The following is a 24,325-nucleotide window of genomic DNA, read 5'->3' on the forward strand; positions in this document are numbered from 1 at the left end:
ATATATATTTTTTAACTTGTCCTATTAGAGAAGTTGTGTCACAGTTAGATTCCTTACTGGAAACAAGACTATATGCTGTTGCATTTGTATATGATGACAATTAAAAAAATGAAGGTGTTAAGGAAAAACATTTTTACTGTTTGAATTAGGAAAACCATTCTGCAAATTAGAGAAAAACTACCCTTCCATGTATGATTACTGTAAGAGTTAAATTTGTCTTTATTTCCATCTTTACTGTTATTAAATGTACCATGAGATGGTTTAAGTGTGAAAGTGATTTTTTTTGCTTACTTGAAGTACTAGGTATTGTTGACAGAGGAGTGATTCTTTAGCACTTTGAAATGGCACAACTAGATCAAGCTCCAAAGATCAGTTAAATAAAGTGGGTCTCTTGAGTCTGTTTTTTATATGCATACCTGTTGCCTTTAAATTTAAAGCAACTGGGATGTGCTTGATGGTTTTCTTACGCATTTGAGTTGAAACATCAGGTCTGACAATATGACCAAAGTCATGTAGTTGATATAGATGTACATTCTGGAAGTATCACAGAATGGTTGAGGCTGGAAGGGATCTCTGGAGATCATCTAGTCCAGCCCCCCTGCTCAAGCAAGGTCACCTAGAGCATGTTGCCCAGAACCGTGTCCAGACACCTTTTGAATACCTGCAAGGATGGAGACTCCACAACTTCTCTGGGCAACCTCTTCCAGTGCTCTGTTACCCTCAGAGTAAAGAAGTTTTTCCTCATGTTCAGATGGAATTTCCTGTGTTTCAGTTTGTGCCCATTGCCTCTTGTCCTATCACTGGGCACCACTGAAAGGAGTCTGGCCCCATCCTCACTGCACCCTCCCTTCAGATACTTCGGATCCCCCTTCCATCTTCTGTTCTGCAGTCTGAACAGGCCCAGCTCTCTCCGCCTTTCCTCTTATGAGAATTACTCCAGTCCCTTGATCATCTTAGTAGCCCTTTGCTGGACTCACTCCAGTAGCTCCATGTCTCTCTTGTATTGGGGAGCCCAGCACTGGACCCAGTACTCCAGATGTGGCCTCACCAGGGCTGAGTCAAGGGGGAGGATTACCTCCCTTGATGTGCTGGCAGTGCTCTGCCTAATGCAATGCAGGATACCACTGGCCCTCTTTGCCACAAGAGCACACTGCTGACTCGTGTCCAACTGGTTGTTCCACCAGGACCCCCAGGTCCTTCTCTGCAGAGCTGCTTTCCAACAGGTCAGCCGCCAGCCTGTCCTGGTGCCTGGGGTTATTCCTCTCTAGGTGCAGGACTCTACACTGGCCATTGTTGAACTTCTTGAGGTTCCTCTCTGCCTGTTTCTCCATCCTGAGTGGCATCCTCTGAGTGGCAGCACCACCCTCTGGCGTATCAGCCGCTCGTCCCAGTTTTGTATCATCAGCAAACTTGCTGAGGGTGCACTCTGCCCCATCGTCCAGGTCACTGATGAATAAGTTGAACAGGATTGGACCCAGTACTGACACCTGTCCTGGTCCCTGTGGGACACCACCGTCCCTGGGGGACACCACTAGCTACAGGCCTCCAACTAGACTTTGCGTCACTGATCACAACGCTCTGAGTTCTGTCTTTCAGCCAGTTCTCCGTCCACCTCCCTGTCCACTCATCTATCCTGCACTTTCTGAGCTTGTTTATGAGAATGTTACAGGAGACAGTGTCAAAAGCCTTGCTAAAGTCAAGGTAGACAGCATCTACTGCTCTCCCCTCATTGACCCAGCCAGTCATCTCATTGTAGAAGGCTGTCAGGTTGTTTAAGCATGATTTCGCCTTTGTAGATCAATGCTGACTACTCTTGATCACCTTCTTATCCTTTGTGTGCTTTAGAGATGAGGCATGCAGGATGAGCTGTTCCATCAGTTTTCCAGGGATCGAGGTGAGGCTGACTGGCCTGTAGTTCCCTGGGTGGTCCTCGCCTTTTTTTTATTTGAAAGGTCCTGCAAACCAAAATCAGATGGGTGATCTTTTTAATTACTACTGTTGTGTGCTTTTTAAAATTGTTTTTACTATTACTGTAGTTGAAAAAAGGTTGGGAGGGGAAAAAGATTTCAGAGAATGAATGTTTACATTTTTCCATATTTGTTAAAACTTTATTTTATGCAAGCTCAGATTTTCCTTGGTAGATTCATTTTGTCATTTTCTTTTGTGTGATTCTCTGTACAGTGCAGGACTTTTTTTGTTTTTGTCACAAACCAAAATGTAGTAAAATAGTAATTACCGTAGGGACCCCAAGATTTTATATATTTTGGAAGTGAATGCTGTGGTAGGTTTTAATATTGCCTCTTTGCTATTTGGATGAAGTGTGGTTGCTTGAGTATGTATTCCCTATGCATTGAAAAAGACCTTGCTTCTATTGTTTTCCTTTTTAAAAGTCAGTTTCATCTTCTATCTTTATTATTTGAACAAGTATATCTAACACAAATATTTAAAGCATTCAAAATACAGCATATAATTTTTTGGTAAAGAAGGAATAATGAAGCTGCATAAATATGAACAGTACAAAATCTCATTCCAAAAATTCTTTTAAGCCTATAGTCTTCTTGACATTGAAATGAACATTACTGTTTCTTGAGAATGCTGATTTTCATAAGAACTGTTCAAACATATTTTCTTTTTCTTTCTTTTGGAAAAGTCTGTTCTGAGCACGTTTGGTTCTGTTTGGTAGCTTTCTTATTGGAGGATGCATTCAATGAAGAATGGCAATCCATACCCCATAGAAGTTAGTGGAAGGGCTCCTATTGGCTTCAGTGCAATTTGAATTGAACCCTCAGTGAAAGTAATCTAAAAGATTTAAGTTTTTTGTAATAAAATAGACATGATGAGAAATCCTACAAAAAACATTTTAAACATTAGATAGAAATTATTCTTTTTATTCCATTGCTTATCATTGTGTCTAAGAATCTCATCTCTTCCCTTCTGTTAAATTTTGTTTAAAGAGGAGAAAATAATTTGAATCGTTTTGTCCCCCTCATTTTTCACTGAAGTAATCAATTATTTACAAAAGAAAGCCTTCATTTGTTACTTTTTATATCAGGTTTTGTAGTCAGATGGCAAATGCACATATGTGTTTCTACAGTGTATTCCAAACTACTTCGTCTAGAACAGTTAGGAGTTTACCTTTAGTGAGAATTTTTTGTGAGTACACTTAGTGAGATTTGATTAGTTATTGGTTAAAAGTCTTTTTTCCACCCAGAATCCTCAAAACTGGGACTATGTGAATATGTGTTATTTTTTGATAGAATTACTATCATGGGTTAGTAGGTGTAATGTTCTCTCCAAATCTACACTGATATAAGGTGCCCCTTACTGCATGCTTTGCATTAAAATAGTTATGCAGAAGATGTATAACCTTTGTGTGTAGCATTTTTAATACAAATCAAATGATGATTATTCAGGTCCCATAACTTCATTGTCTGTGTTTGATATCTATTTTAAACGTATTTTGTACAGTCCTTTTCCTTTGCCACACTGCTAATGCTAAGCTGATTGCTGAGCTCATTTGAATTCTACAATTGAAGTAGATTGCAAATGTTAATTTTCAGGTGTTCAACTTCATCAAGCAAATTTGTATGTTTGAGATGTATATGTAGGTGTATAACATATATGTTTGTCAAAGCTATAGATGCTAAGCCAGAGAAGATTATTCAGGCTGCATTTGATTCTCTGGTAAAATGCATTTCTAGTTGTGAGCTAATTTTTCTATTAGTCCTTGTACATGAGCACCAAGGCAGGATGTGTGCAGTGCTACAATAAAATTACTAATGGGTTCATTATAAGTAAACCGTAGCCTAATCTTTTTGTCCTTGCAATAAGAGAGAAACATATAAGCAGGCTTCAGTGTCGGCAGCAATGAAAGGCTTTTGTTTGTTTTTATATTCCTATTTAATCTTATCTCCTATAATTTGTCTTTTTGAATTAATGTTATAGATCTAAATAGATTTGAGTGAATATTACGACAGTTAACAGCTACATAAGGTGTTCTCCTTTAGAAGGAAAAGCTATTACAAAGCAGTAGTCTTGTACATTAGACAAAGGAAATGACATTCTTATGACAAGTGATTTATAGGAAGACACTATGAAAATACTGGAAAATCAGTTTGCAACAGATGCCATTTGCATGTCTGAGTTAGTTTCTTGAGCACTAGTTAAAAAAATTACCTCTTCAATCAAATACACTGCTTGCTCATGTTCTAAGAAAAGAATTTAATTAGATAAATATGTAAACAACTGAACAGCAGTTAAGATTGCACAGACATTTTGTAGCTTAAAGGAGGACTTTAAATATGAAATGAGATTTCAGCAAGTTTTATGGTAGCTGTTGTAAACAGTTTGAGCTTTGTATAATGCTCACTTATTGGAGACATGTTATTGCTTGAAAGTGTAATTTAATGATCTAAATCTCTCCAGTATTTTTTCTGTCATATTAAAAAATCATAGTTCGGCAGTTAGTTGCAGGTGATTGCTCTGGAATTATAATTCCCATACATTGACTCTTGACTGGTACAAGCAGGAATTAACAATAAGGATCATAAGCATCAGAAAGTTCACTTTCTCCTTTCAACCCACATGGATTTTAACCCAGTGAATCTGCATACTACTAACCATGTTTAGTACTAAGCTGTATTTCACCCAATAACCATGTTTAGAAGATTACTGTGGTTATTCCTTTTTCAGGGAAAGAAGAGGAGGGATGGATTTGAAATGTGGGGTGGAGTTCTCCTATGTTACTAACTGTTGCTCAGCCAATCTGATGTACTTGAACTGTTCAGTCTTCTCTTGTATTCATGCTTTAAGAAATGAAATGACAAAGCAATCTCTACTACATTCCATTGCATTGCATTACAGTAAAATGTTGTAAAATTAAGACAAATCATGAAGCTAACGGATTCATGTCCTGTATCCCTACACTTCCATTGTAAACCTATCTCCCTTCCTATTCTTTGATGCCACCGTTGTAATTCCTCAGGTTTTCCCACGTTGTAAGGCTTCTCCATCCCCCCGTAAAATCTCTAGCTCCCTTGAGTTTTCTAATATTGAAATCTCAATACTTAGTCTTGGCCCCAGCAATGCACCTGCAGCTGCTTATTGCATGTGTGTTAGCTGTCAAGCCAGAGCACTTGTGCTGACTGGCAGTAGCCGCCTAACCAAACAAGATGGACAATGTCAAGATTCTTGCCTCTGTCTCAGTGGGACTGCTGGCAGTGTCTCTCTCCCCTCCTGCTTTGCTAGTTTTAAAAAAACAAAAAAAGTATATAGGAACTTACTGACTTCTGGGTCTTCATTTCTCTGTAAATTCGGTAGTGGTCACAGGAATCAAAAGTTACTAGGAATGGGCTGACAGACCCAGTCTGATGTGAAAGGACAGCACAGTTGCAGAACCTTAGAAAACTGGGCTTATAAACAACTGCATTGACTACAGCAGTGGTTCTTTATCTTTTGATTGACACACTTCAGCTTTCTTGCTTTAAGGCACTTTATAAATTTCCTTTAAGGCACTTTATAAATATCCTCCTGCCATTAGCAGGAGGATAGTTCTAGACAGAATTGATAGAACTAGTTGAGGCTGCCAGCTCCATCTGTTTTCTCCTAATTCTCTTTCTCTGCTCTGTTGTGGTCATCTGATTTACGTCATCACTGAAAAGTTTGTCTCACAGAAATACTTGGTTGCAAACAACAATAAAATGGCTTTTGAGGTAATTTTCAGATCTTCCTCTGCAACAAAGTCGTCCAGTTCTGTTCCTTCTGCTTTCTTTAGAATATGCTGTATATTTATCTTGATTGGTCTTGGTCTTGCATCTTAAGAGGTCTGCATATGAATTGCAGCTCACAGAGATTCACACACTCGGGAGTTTTTTACTTCATAAAAACTCTGTTGCTTGAAACAAGGGGACAGAATATTCAAACAGCCCATCAGTTTGGAGAAGTGGTCACACGTTGCTGTTTAAAGGGCGTAGGAACTAGTACACTCTTTCAAAAGACTAATTTCAGTGTAATCCCTCCTCATCTGTTCTCCCTTCAGCATTCCCATTTTGTTTATTTCATTCTTATAGCTAGCAACATTGGAAAGTCAGTGTAGCATTTCTCCATCAGTCTCTTAGAAGTGGTCAACAAACATAATTCCTTCCAATTAAAGGTACCATGACTCCTCATTTAGACTAAGGAAGGTACTTCCATCAGGAAGATCCATTTTAATTCTTCGTACAGTAGTAAGCTGTACAAGAATTTATCACCTGTGACCAAAAATGCTTTATCTGTGGATAAAGCGTCTTTTCCCTGAGATATGTGATCTGAGCCCTCCCTTAGAAATACAGCCACCTCAGTAATTTGCCCTGAATGTTTGCTGGGGATCTTGAGGTTTCAGTAGTGACTGCTGGAGGAACAAACGTTTTTTGCAAGGCATTTGGAAGTCAGACTTCTGTAAATGGATGTGCTGTTTTTTTAATTAGTAATGTCATAGGAGTTCCCCTTCCTCTTTTGTGTACAACAGAGGGGTTTTAAGAGAGGTGCCTCTAATATTTTCAGAGCTTTTTGAACTGCATCATAAAACTGTTCTATGTTGTAGCTTAATTTAAACAAACAGATGGATTATTGCATGTTCTTCAGATGGAATTTAAGCAATTGTGCTGTGAATTAATGCCAGCTGCTAAAAGGTAGGACCAAATTGTAGCTGACATTGGCTCACAGTTTCATGCCACAGCATAGGACTGGTATTTAGGAGTCCTTAAGTTTGTTCTATGTTTCTGGAAAATTCTTCTTGCAACTGGCTGCTCCTTCTAGAGCCTGTCAATACCCCTGTTGTTTCCAGAATGACACAGAGTAGCCATGCCACATGGCAGGATCTATCCTAGTCTTAAAAGTTGACATTTAAACAACCAACTCTAAAGCTAACTTAGCAGTTTTCTTTTTCTCAGAAAGAAAGAAAGAGATATTTTAGAGCAACACCTGATTAAAGAATGTAGGATCTGACTTGCAGCTTTATTTAAGTTTACTTTAAAATACACACACATAAAGAACATTCAGCGCAAGGAAAAGCATTAAGTAAATGTTTTTTTAGAAAAGCATCCAAAAGGAGAAAGCTATGATACAATAAACCTTCAAAGTTAAATGTATGGAGAAAAAGCAAATCTTTTGTATCCATGAACATAATTTAGGAGGCCATAGGAAGTGCACTAAATATTTATGTTTCCTGAGGTTTCAGCAGAATGTGTAATTAATCTGAATTTTTGGGCAATGCTTAAAGGAACTTAAAGTTAGGATCCCTTTGAGCACATCTTTTTTAACAAGACAATTGTGAGGAATTTGCACCCTAGTGCTGCTGATCATGCATGCTAAATCTTTATTTTATTGTGGTTTGCGAAGAAGCAAGAATGTTGAAACCTTGTCAAGTAGTATTTTAAATATTAAAGTAGCGTGTGCCAGTTCTTGTCCGTTTTATAATAATACTTGATACTATCAGGCAAAATCATTCTGGGGTGTATATCACTGTCAAGATTGAGATAACTCGTTGATTCTGAGTCGTGTTCTGAATCATCTGGTTTCCTCTCTGAAGGTTGGGCACTTCAAAGGAAAACCAGTATTCCAGTTAACAGTTGACAAATATCCAAATGCAAGCACATTTTATCCTCCTTTCGTCTGACACATTTGATCAGTTTTCACAACAGAACCTTATTCCAGTGAGGTTGATTTATAAAACATCGGATTCTGGCTCACTGTTTAAGGGCTCGTCTTTATGACTGGGGACGAACTGTCACACATTTGCTTCACCTGTATTCCACACCAGCTAGGTGTGAACAAACTGCCATCTGGATGCTTTGCACCTGTGCAGTGCTGAACAAAAATCATACCAGTGCCCCTTATTCATAGCACTTCACTAACGTAGTTATATAGCTCCCAGTTTGGATATGGTTCACAGTCTGCTGGTTTAGAACAATTCTGCACCTCTCTGCAGCCTTCTCTGTAGATCTCATTCGACCTTTCTCTGGTCAGATGCTATGACAGTAGAAGTTTAGATACTCTCTTGTTCTGGGACTTTAGGGATGTGCTTTAGATTCAGTCCCATATCTGGCATCTCTCTTACAGGTTCCTGGAGTCCAGTTACCTTGTCCCTCAAACTGGTGTCAGCTCTTTCGACTTTGCCCTGAAGAGTAGTTACTGAATTTCTCCAGGCATGAAGGGTGTATATATATACATATATATATATATGACATTTAAAGCAAGTCACACTTAAATTCTGTAATGGAATTTTTGCATGTGCATGTGCACATGCACAAACGTGCATTTTGTTGTTAGGTTGCGTGAAACATATAGCTTTGTGGAAAACAGTGCGACATACGTGGAAATATCTAACTTAATTTCATCTCTTAAGAGAGAAGGATTTTGTTACTGCGTTTTGAAAGGAATTGTAAATCTCCCCTCTTTGTCTGTTCTGTTTGCTCGTTTCCTTTTTTTCTTCACTCCCAGAATAAGGTTTCCCTAGCTGCCAAATGACTTCTCCGTTTGGTATCAAGTCTGATTCCTGTGACTTCATTCCAGAATCACCTGATTGAATTGACTCCACTAGAATCAGCCAGTTTTTGTTTTAGGGAACTGGAAATCCTCCAGGTGGCCTTGGGCTGTTAGCTGCCTGTTAGATACAGTAATTTCTTTTGATATTTCCATAGTGATTGCAGCACAAAGATGTAAAAGGCAAATACATAGGTCTAGGAAGGCAACAGGCAATTTATAGGCAATAGTACAAATGGATACATATTTGTGTGTGGATGTATATGCATGCATACATACACATACACATAATTCATCACATCTTTATTTTAGTTTTCAGTCTTGTTTCCAAACATGTCTTTTCAGCATTATGTGTCTTAAGTAAGAGTCAGCATTTTACTTCCTTGACAGTTAATACTAATGCAGATCTAGCATATAATATATTAAATGAATAAACAACTTCCTTCCCATTTCTTTTACCTCACTTTCATCTACTGATTTAGGAAGCTAGGTTCTTTATTTGTAAGTCTTGATCTGTTAGAGGCACAATGCAAAATAAGTGTTGGAATCTACAATATTTTAAGTAAAAATATTTTTTAAATCTTTTACAAACACATGAATGTAGGTCTCTGAATTATTTTAACATTCGCAATGTGTGGAGCACTTTGATCACTGGTGATATGCGGTCAGTGGCAAATAAAAGTCATTATGTTCTATTCACTAAAATACATTTAGAATCTCATTAAAGGTCCATTAATTCTCTGTTCAGGCTTCTTAGCTCCTTTCCTTGCCTATTAGTCCATTGATAAAAATCTCAAAACTGATCACTAATGATTGAGTATTCTCTCTAGAGCCACACTTCTGACACACATGGCCTCAAGAACACAACATTTTTGGAATGATTCATTGCCTGATTAGTAAGGACTTTTACCTCAAAGCAAAACCATTAGGGTTTATCATGCATGACTCAAAGGCTGTATATCACACCCGCTTCTGTAATAGTCATTTTCCCCTGATAATGTCTGCGAGAGTTACACCCATAATATATATTAGTTCTTTTTGGCTTAAATAAATATGCTGTTCCTTTGAGGAGTTATATTTAGCTTCTCTTGTTTTATTGCTGTTTCTGCAAAATGTAGTATTTTATTCTTTTCATAGCCATTAAAAGTAGCTTACTGGGTATTACATATAATTAAAATTCTCTATTTTATTGGTGTTCAGATAGCATTATGTTTCTGTTTGCCTAAGACTTATTTAGCTTTAACAGTGGAATACTTATAATGTCATCAAAGCCCTGTTTATTTGAAGATGTAGTCAAAAAATGTCTGAAAGTAGTTAGCTGCACTTGGGAAGCATATATTGAGATTGCTGGCACAACTCTTCAGTATTCTAGTCTTTGCTAGCAATTATTTGCTCAAATGAGAGACTAATCTTAAGTGAAGACTAAATTTGTCCCACAGTTTGTGGGACAAATAGATGAAACTGATATTTCATATCCTCAGCAAGGTTTTTTCATGAGGGAGAAGAGTTTAAGACTTGTCTAGGAGCTGAAAACATAGGACAACCATTGTGAGAGAAGGGAGTTGGAAGTAAAGTGTGTGTGTGTGTGTGTGTGTGTGTGTGTGTATGTATGTGTAGATACAGTACAAAATGCCTCAACTAGGGTCTGTTGAACTGCATTCAATCCATCTGGCCTGTCACATCCTCAAAGAAGGACACCAGCTACAATGTGCCATGTCACACAGCATGCAGTCCTACCTACTGCGTTTCTCCCTTTGAACTTGTGAATGGCCAGGTTTGGAGACCCATTGTTCCATTCAAAATGCTGAAGGGCCAGAGGTGTGATTTTTTTCCTGTGTGGGGCTCACGTTTTAGAGCTGTTCCACCACCTAACCTGTCGGAGGATTCCTCAAACTTTGATTCAAGCCTGGGGGGCATGGGGGAGATTGTATCTTCTAGAATATAAAGGTAATAGCAAGAAGTGAATTCTATCATTCAGCTAGCATTGGAAGATCTGATGCCTTTTTAAAGGGGAATAAATGATACTACTTTGTAAGGCCAGAGCTTGTATCCTAGGACCAACACAAGTAGTCCAGATCATATGTTAGGGATCTCTGAATGGACTGAAAGAGCCTGAATACATTTAAGTGAGTGAAAATGAAGCCAGTTGGCTACAGTTCCCAGTAGAAAGGAATATTGAGATGTCTTACTTCTTTGAAAGAAATCTCTGTCATATCTGACAATATGAAATGTAGTGTATGAGATACCTACGTTGAAACTTAAATAATTTACAGGTTCTTCCACAGGGAGAAGTACACTCTGTAAGCGAGAGAGGAAGTGCTATACAGTATGGTAATCAAAATCTGAAGAAAAATTTCATAATGTCTTCATAGAAAGGTGGAAAACCACTATTATTTCATGCCCACTAGGAAGGTTTCTATTTCAGTCCTGTAATAATACAGTGCAAAACCAAATTGAGGCAGGAAAGCTATGTAATTGAGAACAACTAGTGAGTGTATATGAGGAAAATATGATGGCTGCTTGGCAAGTTTGGATATGTGATATTTGCGAAATTGGTCATTTTATGCGGGTGACCCAGACATTAGTTGTTAGACGATTATCAAACTAATATAAATGTTGGTTAATTTCCACGTGTGGTACCAAAAATTCTTCTGATGATGTTTTAATAGTTTGCTTTTGGATGGCTATTATACTTGTTTTACCAGTGTGAGCACAGGTGCTGTACCTTGAGATACCTGAAATAACAACATAATCAACTTGATCATTTGCTGGTATAGCTTACAATAAATTATATTGCTTTCTCAGATTTACAGAGATGACAAGTATATGTTGGTTTCAAATTCATGCCAAGTAGATATTTCAGAGATGTTAATGCTCAAATTCAGGGAAATTGAGTTCTTCACAGAGAACTCTTCACAGAGTTCTTCGTGCTTTGGTTCACCATGTTGAGTCATATGTTCATTATACCAACAATTCACTACACAGTTAGAAGGAGAGCTATATTTCTATTAGATTCAGTTTACAGGAATTTAATGGGTACCATGTAAGTTATCAGCATTTTACTCCAAATCCTGATTAAAAAAAAATAAAAATAAAAAAAATACTGGGCATTAAATATCTTAGGGCCAAACTGACTAAAAACTCATCTAATACTTGCAGGTTTTTAGTAGGAGTTAGATATCTAAATAGGGGTTAGTTACATACTTTTTTAGTGTAGGCCCAGCTTTGCCAAGCTATTTTGTCTGCTGACTTTATCTGAAATCATCTTACATCAGGCCCTGTAATTACTTATTTTCGTTAACTTTACAGAGAACAAGCATCTGAATCAGTCTTGTATTGCCAATTATGCATTATAATATGGAAAAAAAATTAAATAGTAGAATTATGACTTTTTTTGAAACTTACTCCCTTTCTTTGGTTGTATATTCCTTGCAGTCAGCACAATCTTAACTCAGGGCTCCTGGTCTAGCCACTACCTCTCTGAGGAAAAATGTAACTTGTGTGGTCATTTTCTGAATTTAGATCTTTTTAATAAAAGGAAAAGTTTATGTTGGAACAAAACTATGGGCTAAATCTGTAAATCGACAAAAAACAAAGAACATTTGTCTCCAGTTCTTTTTGCCAATTGGCATCTCCCATATCTAATGTATGTTTCAGTTGTGCTTAACTGGTACCTTCCACATAGTTAGTAATTCTACATTGGGAAGCTTTTCATTATTCTATTGTGGGCAATTTAAACTGGTATGAAAAAGGAAAAGATGGCTAATGCAAGAAAAGGTGGTGCAATGAACTGTGGGATCAGAGGTCAGGAAGCAAAAGGACAGTATAGCTGAGTATCATAGCTGTTATTTTAAGGTTTTAATGAAATAAAAGCTTCTTTCCATTCTGTTTATTTCTGAGTAAACGAACTTTTGACAAAGTGCAATAAAAGTTAGAAACTCTGAAGCTATGCTAGTTCTGTGCAAGAATGACACAATATATTCAAGTTACAATAATACATTAGTAAATAGTGGTTAATGTTTTGAAAATACATATATTGGGCAGTTTAGTTTTATACAGTTTTAATCATATTGATATACTTGAGGGATTTTTACCAATATGTCGGAAATAAATCAAATGGCCGTACCATAATTTGGATGATCTGAGTTTATTTTTTCTAAATAATTTGCAATAAATTGCCATGCCTAGCATCTTATGTTCTTTGACAGAGTTTTGTGGCTGCAGTTTTTTGTTTTAATACTGGCAATTTATTGTGGATACAAATTTGGAATTATTTAGCGATCTTAAAGTTAATCATCTGCTTAAGTTCCTTGTTGGATGGTGACCAGGATGCTCAAGTCAGGGTGTCAGGTTTTGAGTATAAGTGCTATATTCCTTATTTTTTCAAGAAGCCCTTGGTCAACCTAGAAAACATTATGTACAGGTGCTGAAGAGTGTGCTTGCTAGTCTAGATTCCTATAACATGGGAAGGAGAAGTAGAAAAGGAGACCTTGTACATTATAGGAATTGGGGTATTTTTAAGGATTTTTTTTTTTTTAAAGGAATCCTTCTCTTTCCCTTTAGGAAATTTGAAAGTTTTTGATATGGATAACATTTTTATCTTGTTCATTGTTTATACTCTGCACCAATTGACTTGGGGGGGGGGAGGAACCCTACACCTATTAAAGACCTTTGAATTCAGTCTCTTTCATGTTACAATGTGTCTATTTACTGCTGTCAGTAGGCCTGTAATATATTTAGCTTGAAGAGGTTAACAAGCATACCTTGGAGTGTTACTTTTATTTTCTGTTCTGTGACACTTAGCAAAATCCCATTATACAATTGAGTAGTATTATAATGTTAAAATGTCCATTTGTTCTGCATTCCATTAAAATTGGATTCTTTTTCTTGTGCATTGGCCCATGCATTTTGTATAAAACCTGTAATTTAAACACTACACCATAGAAATGCCCTAAATTAGTAACCTTTTGCCTTTGCTACCTTAATTACTCCTCATTATTTACTACTTAAAGAGCAACCTCTAGCTATTGGTTAAATATTTGCAAGCTAATTAGATTTGTCCTGTTAAAGAAAACAGTAGCCCTTGCCTCTGTTCTAATTTGAAAGGGGTTTCAGAATTTGGAGCAAATTCCATGCTTTGCTGGGAAGAAAAGTAGAGAACTGGACTTCTTGAATTTTACTTGTTCTTTCAGCTCTCTTTAAGGCATTTGTTGCAGTGCATTAGCTATCTACTACGTTCTAATGTGCAGCTAAAGTCTGTCTTTAAATACGTATTTTTTAAAAGGTTCTGTTTCAGTAGGTTCTGTCTTCTAGTTACAGATATTCCTTTCAGTTTTTATGAGTATCTGAAGCACTTTTTTTTTTCTTTTTAATTGTGGAAGTAAATAGGAGGCAGATTACCTGTTGTCTACTAATAACTGTCTTTCAGATTTTTACCTCTTTTTGGAAACAAGTCTGCATTATTTGGTCAGATTTGTAAGGAGTACAGTTTATTAAAACATTTTTTTTTTTTGACAAATGTAAGAACCACTTCTTTCTTCTTGTTTTTCTTTGGAAACGTATGCAGATATTATAAAATGCAGAAGTTATGAACAGTTCACAGGTTGACTTATCTTCAGTATTTTATCCCCCTGTATTGGATTATATTATTTTTGCAGTGTGTATTGCTAATTTTCTGGTTGTATGCAAGCATGTGAGCAGACTGTAGTTTATAATTGCAATTAATTAGAATGCCATGATGTGAGATTACCTGTCATATTCAAAGATACCATGTTTCATTTCCTGATTTGTTTCCTGAGATCCACAGTTGTTGGAGCTTTTCTAACACAGATTTTTCTACCTGATTTGATTCCTACCTAGCCTTGCGGTTCCCTGCTCAGTTATTGCTGTGTATAACTCTCTGCTTACCTTAATTGTCGTGATGTCACTGACCTTTTAGTTTTAGAAAGGCGTTAGAGACAAGTGGGGAAAAACACACTGATACAAGCCTTCATTTTGTTCATGGGACTTTTTTCCTCCTATGTGAGATCCATTCATAGATGGGGGGAATGTTTTGCCTCTGGTATTTTATTAAATTCTTTTTTTGGGAGGGAGGGCAGGGATGGGGGAAGAAATCTCAGCAGTCCCTTTGCAGTGAAGCAGTGTGGCCTGTCCAATGTTAGGCCAAGTAGTTTAACCTTTGAAGTGGATAGTTTCTATGCAAACTTTTTTCACATTTTGTTTCCTGTGTCACTGTTTACAGATTTTGTAACTCTGAAACCATCACTTAAGTATTCAGGTGAAGACTTTGGGTGATTTGTCGATTATTGCCTGTATTCTTGTTTTTCAGTTCAGGCAGGCAATCCGTAAAGGCACTAACTGGCTAAGAGGCCCTGTTGCTTTTTGCAAAAGAAGTGTTCTGTGAAAACCTTTCCCTGAGAAGAGTTTTTGAGATTTATGTGGATTACAGAGTATTAAGAAGGGTCATTCCTTAATTTTCTTTCCACGCAAACAGGCCAAGATACAATTTTAGCAGGTATTAGCAAAAATTGAAAAGTATGTTTTGTGTTCTGGGACTGGTGCCAACATCTGTATTTGCAACTCCCAAGACAGGTCTAAGGGTGAAAGCTTTTCCTCGTTGCCCTCCAAAGACTGCTAGAACAAGCTTGTGACATTTCTGTTCCATTGCATCTGTGTTAGTTACTTCCCCTTTCACATCTTTTCTTTGGAAGTTTATGGTCAATGCAAAGAGGTTTACTCTTTTTGGAGGGAGGGGAGGATCTTGACCCTTTGTTTTGACTACTGGTGCATTTTTCTAGCAGGTAGACACATTTAATTTGAAATATGGCATCTTTGGGTCATTCTGGAGCAGATTCTCAGCCAGAATAAATGATCTCTGCAGTTAGTAGCTCTGTGGCTGTTAATGTAAACTGAGGTCTGTTCTCTAGTTGTGCCTGGGTGAGCTGCTTCAGTTTTTATTTTTTAATGTAACAAATGGGACTGCAAATGTTAGTTGAATAAAAAGTCTAGTAAATTGTAGTGATTGTTTTGAAGAGATTCAAACTGTTGTCATTTTATATAAATGGTGTAATAACTTCTTTCCAGTGTTTACTATTATTATAAGTGGGGATCGAATGGAAGGAGATAAGTTTCTGTGTATAGACAGATTTTTTTTTAAATATAATCAGGCAGAGGATTTTTAAAATGATGCATGCGAATCCAGAGTTTTCCAGTTTTTGTTCCAAGAAACTTTTCAATTCCTTATTTAGCCACTTACTTTGTTGTAGTTTTACTGTGAGTGTTAGTAAGCCCTCTGTAATCCTGTTCAGTCTAGATCAGTTGCCGGTGCTCAGTGTCTTTGCAAATGGGACATTCTTATTAGACAACAAAATATGGATTTAAATGTCCAGCTCCTGGTTTGAAAAATACCTACACTGCATGATAGTCTATTTTTACGAGAAAAAAAGTTTCCTGGTTTTTTTGACTCTTTTTTTTTTTTTTTTAACATTTCCATTATATATGGAACAACATTACTTTCAGTTGATAAATGGATTGTTCCAGCAGAGTGCAGCAAAAGACAAATATTGCAAATATGTTTAGCCTTCTTGTCAAGAGTTGGAGTGTTGGAAAAAGGAGTTGACAATTCATAAAACGTCAAATAAAACATGGAGAATATCTGTATAAAGACTGCAGTTTAACAAGTTCTCTCTGCAGGTTTTTCCCTGCAACTCATATTAAGACTTAAGTAGAATTTGCTAGGAAAATAACCATGAAAATTATTAATATATAATGAATAATATGTAAAGTGCATAAAGATCTGTCAGGTGTCACTGATAAATAGTGGCAGAATCTCCAAGTTGTAGGTAACTAACCACTATTTGGTTAATAATTTACCTGAGGCTGTACAGCAAGGTGGTGGAAGAGGTGAGGTTACAATTCAAGAATTTTTTTTCCTTCTTCCCATACTTAACCTATCAGACTTCCCTACCTTTCATAATTGTAGCTACTGTATATTTCATTTTTTCCTACTTAGTTGCTTTGAAGTTAGTGGATTTAATTCAAATTATTTTGGCCTTTGTTTTATTGCAGCAAGCAAAAGATTCATTGACACCTAGGAGCATGAGGGATGACACCTAAGTGTCAGTATGGTTTTAAAGGAGACGGACCCAAAGTTTTGAGCAGCGTAACAGGAAGGGAAATGTGACTGATTCAGTGTTTGAATTAGCAGACATAAATTTGAGTTATTAACTAAGGGTGAAGAGTGAGAATGAAAGGAATGAACATTAGATTAAGTAGGCAAACTCTTCCTATACAAATCCTGCCTTCACCTTGTGTCTTCAAAATAAGATTGCAGAGAAAAAGTAGATCAGACTATCATGATGTCAGATATCCTTTTGCTGTCAGTTCTGAGAGGATTCACCAGTTGCTGTATACCTGAGTTTATCACAAGAAGTGTTGACCTGGATCCCTATGGATACTAGCTGCAATTTACTGTAGTATTCTGTATTATTTCTTTATCTTTAATGATTTAATCCAACAACGATATGAGGCGTGAGAAGGTCTAACACATGCTCTGTTAGGCTTGTTACAGAAGAGGAATTTCTTTTTTCTTCTGAAACCTAGACTGAAACCTGCAGGCTACGACAAACCGAAAACCTAGCTTCACTGTTTGAATGACCTCAGATTAGGCAGTATGAGGTCCAGCAGCAAGAGCTGTGTCTCATGCCTGGGACTGCTGATTCTGTGCTCCGACTTCCTACCTCACTGACGGGAGTGTAGGTGGCAGGGGAAGTGCAAACTCCATTGTATTCCCATCAGGGCATGTTCTGCATTATACCCTGGTGCTTTGGAATGGGCATTTCATTTTTAAATGTATTTTTTAAATACTCTTTTTTAGTTATAATAATTCAGGCTAGGCTAATTATTAACATTCCTAAAATTTCATGTAGCCATTTGAAGCTTTATTTAAATGACAACATTTAAATATATGTATGTCCCTCCTCCAAAATATATGAGTTAAGTGTGAGAGTAATTGGTTGAGGGTATTATGTGTAATTTGAGTCAGTCTTCTGGTTTCATTCAAAAATTCCCAATGACATAGGAGGATTCTTGCATGCTATCTATACCCTCTGCATGTCTAAAGTCATTTTTTTATGTTTTACTTTCTGTGTAAGCATAACTTCACTGGATATGAGGAGTTAAAGAATGCTGAAGAGACCACCTACAAGTATAGTCTTTTATTATATCTCTAAAGCTAGTAGTAGTTTTCAGAACTTGAAAAGAGGAAATTGAGTCTTAAAACATGTGTTAATGAGTATAAGAGCTACTTATTTAGCTAAGGAAAAGTAAATATTTTTTTCAAAGATTGAAAATTAAAATCAGTGTATCTCAAAGGAATGAAGTTTTCCTTAATCCATCTGTTAAATTTTATATAATTTGAATCAAGTCATACATTATTACTAATAGTTTCTAATGTTATTCCCATGTCAGAATATAGATTTAAAGCCTGAAGCAGGCTTATGTTTTTACTGTTTGGTTTGCAGCCTGATCCCCTGGTCTTCGTGATCCTGGGTTTCAAAATGCCTTGCACTGCCAAAATTAAAGTGGGAAGTGTTCCCAGGCGAGTTCATTCTCAGCTCATTAATCAACACAAACAAGTCAAATATGAAACTGAGGGTATGCAAGTTTGGGATCCCCATCCAGTCGTATTTGGACACCGGAGAACCACCATGCCCATAATATGCCCTTCCCTCCTTCAGTGGGTTCCCTGCCCCACTTGCTGAGAGCGGCCATTCCCCGGCACCTTTGCCCACTCGGAGTGCAGGGTATTGCTCTGTGCGCCAGTCCCTTCCTTCATCATCTTGCTGGTCAAATACTGACAGGTCTCCAGTGCCCCATGAGAGAAGTAACCTATGGGGATGTTGCCGTTCTGAAGGACTTGGGATGCTGGTTTGGAGAGGAGTCAGAGCTTGGAGAGGAGTTTTAGGAAGTTATCTCAGTATGCTACACTGAATAGTTTCCCAGTTTTCCCACCTCCTCTTGCTTCTAACAGCTGATGGTGACAGTCTGACACATACTGAAGGAGACTTCCTCTGCCATGACCAGGACTCTCTGAGATGGTGGTAAAAGAAAATTCCTGTTTAGGTTGAAAATTTCTGGTTTGGTTCTGATCAGGATCATATATGCAATATGAAGTAACCCTAAATTTCTGGAGTACCTAGCGACTTCCATTAGGATCAAGGCACCCAGTATGTTAAATGCTGTGCAAACATAGAATAAACAGGCTTTTTTTTTTCTTCCTGATGATCTTGCCATTTAAGTGCAGCAAAACAACAAAATTTGAGTTTAACAAATACTCGGGTAAAGATGAAGGCCAAGTGTGAAAAGAACATGCAGATATTTAGGATAGCTGTTACACAGTATGGTGATTCCACATTCATGTATTGACTTTTCTAATACTGTGTTTTGTTTAAATTATTGGATCTGTCCCAGTCTGTAGTCTGAAGGGAATTAGTTACTGACCTTTCTCATACCAGAAAATCTTAACAGTGCCAGAAGGGTGTTAAGCTCATCTATTTTTTTCTTGCCTCAGCTTTGTCAAGACTTTATTTACAAGAAGACAAAGGGGAATGCATTTAAGAATCATTCACTGATGAGAAAATGTGATTGTTGTGGTGGTGATTATTCTTGTGAAAGTGATGCTTAGTTTTACAGAGCCCATTACGAATCTCAATGAACTGAAAAAAGTGGTCAACAAATACAGGCCATAAGGTTCATACAGAAGAAAAATTTAAAACTGTCCTAATAATGTGGAAAATGTGGCAATGACTGCTTTTAGGGGCTGCCCTACAGTATTCATTATCTTAATATTTCTTCTGTGGTAGCACAGTGTGGCCACTCAAGTTGGAACCCTTCTCTGCAGGCACAGTCCAAACATAAATAACATTCATTGTCTCAAATATCTTACAATTTAAACAGTATTTCTCTGTCCGTTTTAACTTAATGACTGCCTTCACACTGACTTAAAAAATCCAGACACCCTCTTATTTTTCTCTACTATTTGGAAATGGGGAACAAGGAAAGATAAAGACATAAAGTGGTTAACATTTAGATAAACAGAATTTTATTGTTTTACAAAGGCATTATCTTACTGCTATAGGAACAAGTATTTTAAATCGGCACAGGCAGCAGTTACAAGCCATCCCCTGACTGTGCCTTCTGGCAGCCCCAGATACATACCTTCCAGCTGAGTGGGACTTCCATGTATGTGCTTTTCATTTGTATTTTTAATTGCCAGTTGCTTCATGGATTCTGCTAGGAAATCCACCAGTAGCTCTGGAATCACAGTTTGAAAAACTTTCAGAGTTTACAGATGTGTGAGATTAGCGGAGGTGTGATTGCAAAGGCTTTAAAAAAGCAACAACAAAAACCAACCAGAAGATGGAATCATAAAAGCCCTTTGGGTTGAGGGGAGTTTGAGATGGTAATTATGGCAAGATAATTATCTTGATGGGAGTCAGTAGGTTGGTCCTGAAATGTCTATGTGAAGAAGTCATTAGTCTTTGAGAGCCACTTTGTGGATGCAGTGGAATGGAGGTTTCAAAAATGCAGTAAGTAGAAAGACTGTCAAGACAGTGGTTACAAAGAGCACATTCACTGTTCTCTGAGATGAGGGAAAGAGAGAAGATGGAGTGATAACTTGAATAGAATATGATGTGCCTATGGGTTTTTTGATTTAATGGGGATACAAACTATATGCCCCTGGATGGACTATAGCACATGAACTGCATGCAGAGAAAGAGGAGAGGCTCAGAGCCCTGGAGTACAGAGCTGTCTTTGTTATCATACGACCAGATGATTTGCAGCTGTCATTTTTACTTTTCCAGGCACAGCAACTAGTAGGGGGTATTTATGATCTGCACGGGGTCTGACTGTTCACAGTGGTTGTGAGGCAGTAGGGAAGGAGATCTGAGTCGTGGATGGGTTTGTTAAGCCTAGAAGAGGTGTGGGTGCGAGCTATTTTGAAGTAAGTGGCATTGCTTAAGAAGAAACTCTGTACATAGATATCCACAATAGTGAAACTAAGAAAGAGTATCTTCAGCTCAGGGGAGGTTACATACATGTGAATGGCTCTTAGTAAGAAGGTGAGGGTTTAGGGAAACTGAGGGTTGGAGGAACATAGTAGAGATTGTCCTTAGAGGAGTAAGATGAGACACTAAGGAGAGGAATAGTGTCTGAGACTTTTAGGGAAAAAAAAAGGGGGATAAAAATTATTTTTACATGTTCTACTTTGCCTTAATTTTTTAGCCTAATCATCAACTTATAGAGGCCTAGAAATGATTTAAGACAGAAGTGGGAGTTTAAATGTTGTATGCCCTGATAGGGGAAAAAAGCCCAGTGGAAAGTACAGAAGCTTAGTCACGCCTCAAAGCAATAATAAATATTTGGTAAAGATAAAGCAACATTTATACTGCTTTTACACTCTTTTGTCAGAGTTGCTTCTTTTCATCTAGTAAAGATAATAAGTGAATTACCATAAAATATTTGTGTTTGAAAGTTCTTCCTTGGTTTTCAAGAAGAGTATTTATTTTCCATCAGTCCATTACAGTGTAACATTGATTGGTGCATGTAATGTATTATTCATACTGTTCTAGTTTCATCCCATTAGCAATGCCAACATTATGCTGCATTCTGCAGCGGTAATCTTGTGTGAAGAGTCTTTGTACAGCAACTTGTGCTGTGGTTCAGATCCTATTTCACATTTAGTGACAAGACAGAGTGAACCACAGCACCTTATTGATACTACTCAGACTTTGTTCCCCCTCCTTCCCCCCCTCCAATGCCGTGAGAATCGTAAATGTACTGTAGAGTTGTAAACCAAATTGTGAAAGGCAGAATGTGTATCAGAACTGGTTTATTTTTAGCTCTTGTATTATATCTTTGTCTTCCTGATAGCTAATGTCGTTGGAACTGACAAATAACTAAAACCATCCCATTACAAAAATAACAAGAACAGAATTAAAACCAGCCTTCACATAAAAGTAGTCTGATATTTTGGTCCATGCATATGATCCTTTGGGTATACTTTCTGATCATGTAAATAAAGTTGTGCCTAGAGCTGATGTAAATATACACTAAATACAAACAGCATGGTTAAGATTACTGAAGGTATGCCTAATGCTGGTAGCAAAAAAACCAAAAAATCAAACTTTTCATTTGAATCATAATTAAGGTTTGATTGCAGTATGCTGCTTTAACATTTAGTACAGGAACTTTTTTCCATGTGTAGTGGCCCAGCCCAATGTCAGTCAAATTCAGTGAGAATCTTTTTACTGACTGAATGATTTGGGCCTGGCTTTGTTAGGTGAATGCTCAGGGTTTTATTCCTTTTCCTGAAAAGAAATATACTTCTCCCTCATTCACTATACTCTCTGAAAATCCAATCCATAAAAACCCAAAATCTCTAAACAGGTAAATGAAGATTAATTTAAAAAATATCTTAACTTTGAAATACTAAGGATGTGGAATTACAAGGAGATAAAATTGGAAGTTTGAAGAATGATTTTTATTCAAATGTTTTCATTTTTTCAAACAGCTGTATAAACAGTGAAACAATCTCTTACTGGCATGGATACTTCAAAAAAAATTATCATGTTTTAAGGTGCATGTGTCATGAGGACAAATGGTTGGCATCTGTGAAACTATTTCTTTGGATTTTTATCTTTGGAGACAGGAAGAGCCTGAGCAAAGTCTGCAGAGCTGCCTGTGAGAAATGGGAAGTTTACAGATCATCAAAACATATTCCCAAGGTTCTGATAAAAGGAGGCGACGGGTAGCAAAGAGGGTCTAGAGATGCTAAGGGGTTAAATAAAGATAGAGGGGGGCAGACAGACAACTTGAGGGACAAAAGAAATAGATTAAAAACTCAAGAAAGAATATACCAAAGGAATAGAAAATAAAGGTTTAAGAGAAAATGATGGTGCAAGAGGGTGAGTATTTTCATTTTTAAGTGTATGCATATTCAAGAAGCATGGTTGTACTTTGGCTTTTATTGGGGCTGGCAAAAAGATGCTTGTTTATCCTTTTGGAGAGTAAGGAGGCTAGTGTTCTTTGACAGTCTCTAGATGGTCTGGAAGGTGCTTACCTTGCATGTAGGTAGATGCTTTGGAGATCATGCCCCCCTTTTCTTTCTTTGTGTTTCTCTGACAGGGAAATCTATATGTAGCAACTTATGTTGATAAAACACTGAGACTTCAGAGCTAAAAATAAAATTAGGAGAAAATTCAGTTATTTACAGCAGTGTTATGTCTTTGCTATATTGCAGTAAAATATTTTGTCTGTGATGCTGTGAATAGACTTTAGAAAATGTGAGGAAGTTACTATTTTCAGTAAAAGCTATGTTTTCAGGTTCTCTTTGCTTTTCATTGTTACCTAAATAGTCTTTATGATTTATTACCTAACATGATTTTGTATTTCAGTTTTTGAGAAATGTGTTTTTGAGTGTTGTAGAAGTTTAAGATATTTCCTCTTCATGAATTGCTGCATGCACATGTATAATGTCAGACAGTTATAACAGCATATTTTGAAATGATTGATCAAAATACTATTTAACCAGCATAGGATCAACCTCTTTGTTTGCACAAACAGGAAAGTTGCTCTACCAAACGGTTCAAAAATCAGCAAATCCCCAGTGTACTTCTCCTTCCCCACTGCCTTCACCTAGTGACATCCAGCGAAGAGGGGAAAAAAACCCATGATTTTGCAATGCCTTGTGTGGTATTTGACCTTCATAAAAGTAGTTGCATCTTAATGCATTCCAGTGAATAGGACACAGAGTTATGGGGAAAGAATTTAGATGCTGGCCAGGGTGAGATATGCCATAGCCAAACAGCATAGTGGATTATGAGAGAAACTTCTTCGTGCTGGCTTGCAGTTCTTTTTCTTTTCCTTTATTTATATATTTATTTATATATTTATTTATTTATTTTTACTTCTCTCCTGGCATCATAAATTTTTCATTCTTCACTTCATTTGGGCCCAACGCAGACTCCTTTATCGTGATGCTTAAGAAGCCTTACTAGAAAACAGGAATTGGGAGAGTCCTGTCCTAGGACAGTGCAGTAACCACTGCGGTTCTGTGTAAAGACCTGCAGCTTTCATTAGATGCCTTTTTTGTTTTAGCTTCTGAATCTTGAGTGGACAGCAGGAGCTACAGTAGAGCTCCAGGCTGCCATGTGCTTATCATTTGCTGTGTCGAGAAACTGGCAGTAGGATGAGAGAATACAGGCATGAGATGTGAAATTCAAATGAAGAAGAGTACAGTAAATGGGATAATTTTTAAATAGTATTCAACTCGTAATGAAAACTGCACTGTTCAGTCCATTTATATGATTAATGTATACATCACAGCAGCATTATGTTAGGGATAAGTTATTAAAGTTATTAAAAGTATGGCAGGTGATGAAAACATACTGATTATTCCCAGCTCCAGGGAGGTACAAATTTGTTAACTGGACTAAAAAACCCTGAATATATACAAACCTCCTCAATATGGTTCTATCATAGGTACCGAATAATAACAAGGGAGTATACCAGGGAGTATACCAGAGAGTACAAAACTTCAGGTTCATTCTTTAAAACATTTTTCTTTTACATTTAATGTATTTAGGGTCAGATTTTCATTGCTTAGTTTAGACTCATAACTTAGTGCATCAGTTAAAAACAGATAATTAGCTCCAGTGAGTTGATTCTGTCCTTGTCAATTAGATGTTTAGTATTTGTATACCACAAATGTCATTAATTGCACTGGGGCAATGCGATACAATGG

The 24,325-nt window shown here is 37.1% G+C and overlaps 1 protein-coding gene across 5 annotated transcripts in view; it reads left to right on the forward strand.

Annotated features, from left to right (window-relative positions):
* Window positions 1-24,325, forward strand: part of BBS9 (Bardet-Biedl syndrome 9) — a 319,236-nt gene that overhangs the window by 87,362 nt on the left and 207,549 nt on the right. The gene's annotated exons all lie outside the window — the stretch shown is intronic.

Source organism: Dromaius novaehollandiae, chromosome 2, assembly GCF_036370855.1.
Source record: "Dromaius novaehollandiae isolate bDroNov1 chromosome 2, bDroNov1.hap1, whole genome shotgun sequence".
Lineage (NCBI taxonomy): Eukaryota > Metazoa > Chordata > Aves > Casuariiformes > Dromaiidae > Dromaius > Dromaius novaehollandiae.